This window comes from Nerophis lumbriciformis, linkage group LG11, assembly GCF_033978685.3.
Source record: "Nerophis lumbriciformis linkage group LG11, RoL_Nlum_v2.1, whole genome shotgun sequence".
Taxonomy (NCBI): Eukaryota; Metazoa; Chordata; class Actinopteri; order Syngnathiformes; family Syngnathidae; genus Nerophis; species Nerophis lumbriciformis.
The window spans coordinates 19103328-19109475 of record NC_084558.2 but is presented as its reverse complement, the minus strand read 5'-3'; the positions used below and the strand labels follow the sequence as shown (position 1 = coordinate 19109475).

The following is a 6148-nucleotide window of genomic DNA, read 5'->3' as shown; positions in this document are numbered from 1 at the left end:
GTTTTCTATCAGGCATACTTGCTTTGTTGGAATGGGAAATTGCAACATTACCAAAATCCGCTCTGAGTACGGCTTGACTGTTTATTTGGCCGCCAAGTTTTTGAGCCGGTCTTTAGTCCGCATCGTGACATGACATCATTTGTAACAAATGTACCGAAATTTGGCACTGTCTTCCCCTGTGGTTGTCTTATACAGCTGTGAAGGACATACTTTCACGATTGGCTTAGTAGGAGTGAAGGTAAATAACCAAGGAGGCACACAAAAGGTGTGGAGAGGTAACAGTTAAGACTATACGGGCCACAGGAAACGAGAAGCGTGAGTGGAGCTAAAGCAGAGGACATTAACACGACTGGCAGAGTGAACCATCAGGAATCTACTTGTGCTGAGTGAATAGACTGGAGAGCTAAAGTAGTCAGAAGGAAGTGAATATCTGGTGCGCATGCAGATGATTCCACCCGTGAGCCAGAAACCAGGCACCAGGGCTGCCAGATCATGACACATACTACGCTATGTTAATGTTGTGACTTTTTTCCCTTCTTTTCAGCGTGCCTCTTAAAGGCCTACTGACATGCGATTTTCTTATTTAAACGGGGATAGCAGGTCCATTTTATGTGTCATACTTGATCATTTCGCGATATTGCCATATTTTTGCTGAAAGGATTTAGTAGAGAACATCGATGATAAAGTTCGCAACTTTTGGTCGCTGATAAAAAAGCCTTGCCTGTACCGGAAGTAGCAGACGATATGCGCGTGACGTCACAGGTTGTGGAGCTCCTCACATCTGCACATTGTTTACAATCATGGCCACCAGCAGCGAGAGCGATTCGGACCGAGAAAGCGACAATTTCCCCATTAATTTGAGCGAGGATGAAAGATTCGTGGATGAGGAAAGTGAGAGTGAAGGACTAGAGGACAGTGGGAGCGATTCAGATAGGGAAGATGCTGTGAGAGGCGGGTGGGACCTGATATTCAGCTGGGAATGACTAAAACAGTAAATAAACACAAGACATATATATACTCTATTAGCCACAACACAACCAGGCTTATATTTAATATGCCACAAATTAATCCCGCATAACAAACACCTCCCCCCTCCCGTCCATATAACCCGCCAATACAACTCAAACACCTGCACAACACACTCAATCCCACAGCCCAAAGTACCATTCACCTCCCCAAAGTTCATACAGCATATATATTTCCCCAAAGTCCCCAAAGTTACGTACGTGACATGCACATAGCGGCACGCACGTACGGGCAAGCGATCAAATGTTTGGAAGCCGCAGCTACATGCGTACTCACGGTACCGCGTCTGCGCATCCAACTCAAAGTCCTCCTGGTAAGAGTCTCTGTTGTCCCAGTTCTCCACAGGCCAATGGTAAAGCTTGACTGTCATCTTCCGGGAATGTAAACAATAAAACACCGGCTGTGTTATCCGGCACAACAGTCAAAGGGTGCATTCTACGGCGGGGGTGCGTTATCCAGCACAACACCTGCCGCAATACACCGCTTCCCACTTACAGCTTTCTTCTTTTCTGTCTCCATTGTTCATTGAACAAATTGCAAAAGATTCACCAACACAGATGTCCAGAATACTGTGGAATTTTGCGATGAAAACAGACGACTTAATAGCTGGCCACCATGCTGTCCCAAAATGTCCTCTACAATCCTTGACGTCACGCGCAGGCGTCATCATACCGAGACGTTTTCAGCAGGATATGTCGCGCGAAATTTAAAATTGCACTTTAGTAAGTTGCAATGTTAAGATTTCATCATTGATATATAAACTATCAGACTGCGTGGTCGGTAGTAGTGGGTTTCAGTAGGCTTTTAAACCTTCTTTGTAATGCTGCTGAATTAAGTTGTTTTATTGTTTGTTTGTTTGTTTCACATAATGATCTCAAAGTAAAAGTAAACATGCATAACTCTGAAAATTATCATTTTATTGAAGACATCTTTTGGCTCCTTTCATTCTTTTTAAATGACATATTGGTTCTAGTTGAATAAAGTGAACTTAAAATACCTCTTAGTTTTATTTGTAATATTCAGTATTGTCATGGTGATGCGAGAAGATAGGAGAGATGGATCTTCATTAAAGGGTGGGAACTTGTTGTGAGGTCTCTTAATTTTCCATCCTCCCCACCGTCCAAACACTGCACTTTAAGAGCTCATCACATGTGTGAAGGGCGTAAAATCACTTCCTGGGTTGGATTGGTTTTGACCCCGTTGTCTCGGTGGGAGGTGGGACTGAGGGCCGAGCCGTTCCCCGGGCTAAAAGGTGACCGCTGTCTCGCGGAGACAGACGCCGACAGATGAGATGAGGAGGACGGGCCGCTGATGGATCCAGCTGGAAAACCAGTCAGAAAAGAAAACAAAGAATCGGTTTCTTCACATTTTTAAAAAGGACATTAAAAATGATTATAAATGTGTCTTATTGCAGTGCATATGTGATTTATGTTTACAATGATGGCCGAGTGTACACATGCACACACAAACGCTGACCTCGGTCCAACCCCTGTCCTGCTAACCTGTATTTATTGGTCATTAAAGGCCAATAGTTCATTCCCGTCCTGACAAGTCTGATTAATAGGCAGATTCATCACAACATCCTTCTAGAGCTTTGCTGCCACTCAGGACATGGCTGACATGACCGTAGATGGATCGGTGCATGTAAAGGAGGACAGAAAACCAAACGATTCATCTCTAAAAGTAACATTTATATCAGAACGTATGCATGAAAACTACACGTACAGTATATGTGATATGGCCTAAAATCTATATATTGCAGCCTCCTGCAATAACGATATAGATCACAAAATTCTGTTTGGTTTATAAATGATAATACAACCATTTCAAAGCGGCTCCTAATTGGGCTGCTGACCTATGCTGTAATATATTGCCTCATTTCCGGTTGTATTATTTTCTCAAAACCATTATCAATCTACTTGCTAATCTACTGTTAATATCTGGTTACTTTCTGTTGTAACATGATTCAATCTACACATCTGTTAATATGTAATAAGCACTAATTATTCTGTTTGGATACTTTACATTAGTTTTAGGCGATACTATCAATTTGGGTATCGATCCAATACCAAGTAGTTACAGGGGCTGTATTATATCATACCGATGTTCACACTTAAACTTTTAGTATTATTGAATAATGCAATTTTTTTTAATGTTATAATTATTTTTAATCAAGGGATGGTGGTGTAAAAAATATCAATTAAATATTTAAATTATTTTCTAATTCACTTTCATCACATTCAATATTTTGTCTGTCTATCTGTGTTGGCCCTGTGATGAGGTGGCGACTTGTCCAGGGTGCACCCCGCCTTCCGCCCGAATGCAGCTGAGATAGGCTGCAGCACCCCCTGCGAGCCCAAAAGGGACAAGCGGTAGAAAATGGATGGACGGATGAATATTTTGGGAACACATAAGGTCAATAGTGCAAATAACTACTATTAGCTTTGATTTAAATCTCACGGTTTTTGTACTAAAAGTCCGTGAAATTATTTCCTGGTTCATAAACAATAACAAAATATTTTGTGAAAGTAAAAAAAATATTGATCTAATCCTTGTAGACTGATTCTAGTTGCTATGGTTACTGTCGATTTGTATCGATCACCCCTGTTTACATTCAAAAGAACCTAGAGTTTTAATTAATACAATAAAACCTACAGTAGTAATTGATACAGTTAAACTTACAATAGTAATTAATATAACTTGCAGTACAGTAATTAATACTTAATTAATAGAAGCTACTATGAGGATAATAAAACCTTCAGGATTAATGAATACAGTAGAACATAGAGTAGAAAATAATGAATAACATTACCTACTCTAGTGAATAATAGAACCTACAGTATTGAATGATAGAACTTACTGTATAGTAGCAAATAATATAATCTACAGTAGTGAATGATAGAACTTACTGTACAGTAGCAAATAATAGAATCTACAGTAGTGAATGATAGAAATTACAGTATAGTAGCAAATAATAGAATCTACAGTAGGAAATAACAGAACCTGCCGTAGTGAATAATAATAGAACCTATAGTAATAATGAAAACAGTGAACTGAATTATTCCATTAGAAACTACATTAGTAATTGATATAACTTACATTAATAATTTATACAGTAGAACCTACATTAATAATAAAATAACATACAGTAGTAATTAAAATGCTCTTAAGTATTAATTTATATCACTTATATTAGTAATGAATACAATGATATAAATCACGGTAGTAATGAATACAGTTGAACCTGATTAATACATTAAAAACGACATTAGTAATGATATAACTTACATTAATAATTTAGACAGTAGAACCTACAGTAATGAAATAACCTACAGTAGTAATTGATATAACTTACATTAGTGATTAATGCAGTAGAACCTACAGTAATAATAAAATAACCTGCAGTGGTAATTTATATATTTTACATTAATAATTACTGCAGTAAAACTTACAGTAATAATCAAACAACCTGCAGTAGTAATTAAAATAACCAACAGTAATAATAAATTAACCTACAGTAGTAACTAAAACAACCTACAGTAGTAATTGATATAACTTACATTAGTGATTAATGCAGTGGGACCTACAGTAATTATAATAGTGTCACACTCTTGTGATCGATTTGGACTTGTGTTGTTCTTTCCAGTTTGTGTGGTGTTTAAGTTCCTGTCCAGTTCTCTTAATTTGTAGTTTCACTTCCTCTGTCTGGCCACTGAGTACTGGCTCCCACATCTAGTCCTTAGATGATTGACAACCGTGACAACTGTAGCCAGAAATTGTACTCAAGTAAGAGTACTGTTACTTTAGAGATTTATTACTCAAGTAAAAGTAAGGAGTAGTCACCCAAATATTTACTTGAGTAAAAGTAAGAAGTATGTTGTGAAAAAACTACTCAAGTACTGAGTAACTGATGAGTAACCTGTTCGTTTAATGATGACGGCAACAAATAATGCACAAAAACATAAAAATAGCAATGAGCAAATTCAGAGCCAGGAATATCTCTTAAGCAACTAAAACAAAAATATATGTATATTAAATAATAATACATTAAAATAAAATAAAATTAAGGCAAATTGAGCCACAATAACTTAACAGCACCATAGGCTCAGTAGGCATTGATTGATTGATTGATTGAAACTTGTATTAGTATATTGCACAGTACAGTACATATTCCGTACAATTGACCACTAAATGGTAACACCCCAATAAGTTTTTCAACGTTAATCAATTCATGGTAAACACACTGTGCACTTCTGATTGGTGTTTCTATGCATGCGTGTGTGTGTGTGTGTGTGTGTGTGTGTGTGTGTGTGTTTGTGTGTGTGTGTGTGTGTGTGTGTGTGTGTGTGTGTGTGTGTGTGAGCCTGCAGTGCGTTAATAAATGTCCCCACACGATGTACATTTGACAGTGATTCATAGCAGGGAAGCTAACATCAGCCTACGGTGACAGCCAAAATATCTACTAACGTTACTTACCGCGATGTGCTTCCTCAAATTTGACAATGAGTTCACGTAAGCCAGGGGTGCCCACACTTTTTCAGCAGGCGAGCTACTTTTTAAATGACCAAGTCGAGGTGATCTACCTCATATATACATATACATACACACACATATTATATATATATATATATATATATGTATATGTGATATTAGACAGAAAGGAGCAACTTTTTTTCTCCTCCATTTGAAAACGTGGACATTATCAGCACTGCTGTCTGATTCCAATCAATGCAAGTCATCAGAATCAGGTAATACACCAACTTATATTCTTGTCTTCATGAAAGAAAGAAATCTATATGTTAAACATGCATGTATATTCATTAAAACACCTTTAACATGTGAACAAAAACGGCAAAATAAATAAATATAAATTATATACTGCATATATAAATGTATGTATATATATATATATATATATATATATATATATATATATATATATATATATATATATATATATATATATATATATATATATATATATATATATATATATATATTCAAAGATAATTTATTTGTGTCCATCCATTTTTTTTACTATGTTTAGTTCTGTGTTTACTGTATTTATGAGCTCATTATAGTCATTACTACTGTAGAATATATTTGTGTCGTCAGCAAATAG

General features: G+C 36.7%; 1 long non-coding RNA gene across 1 annotated transcript in view; it reads right to left on the bottom strand.

Annotated features, from left to right (window-relative positions):
• Positions 1-1968: 1968 nt before the first annotated feature.
• LOC133610071 (uncharacterized) overlaps positions 1969-6148 on the bottom strand; it is a 32785-nt gene continuing 28605 nt past the window's right edge. The window contains exon 3 of the long non-coding RNA XR_009815832.1: positions 1969-2347. This is a non-coding gene — a long non-coding RNA (uncharacterized lncRNA). The remainder of the gene's footprint in view (positions 2348-6148) is intronic.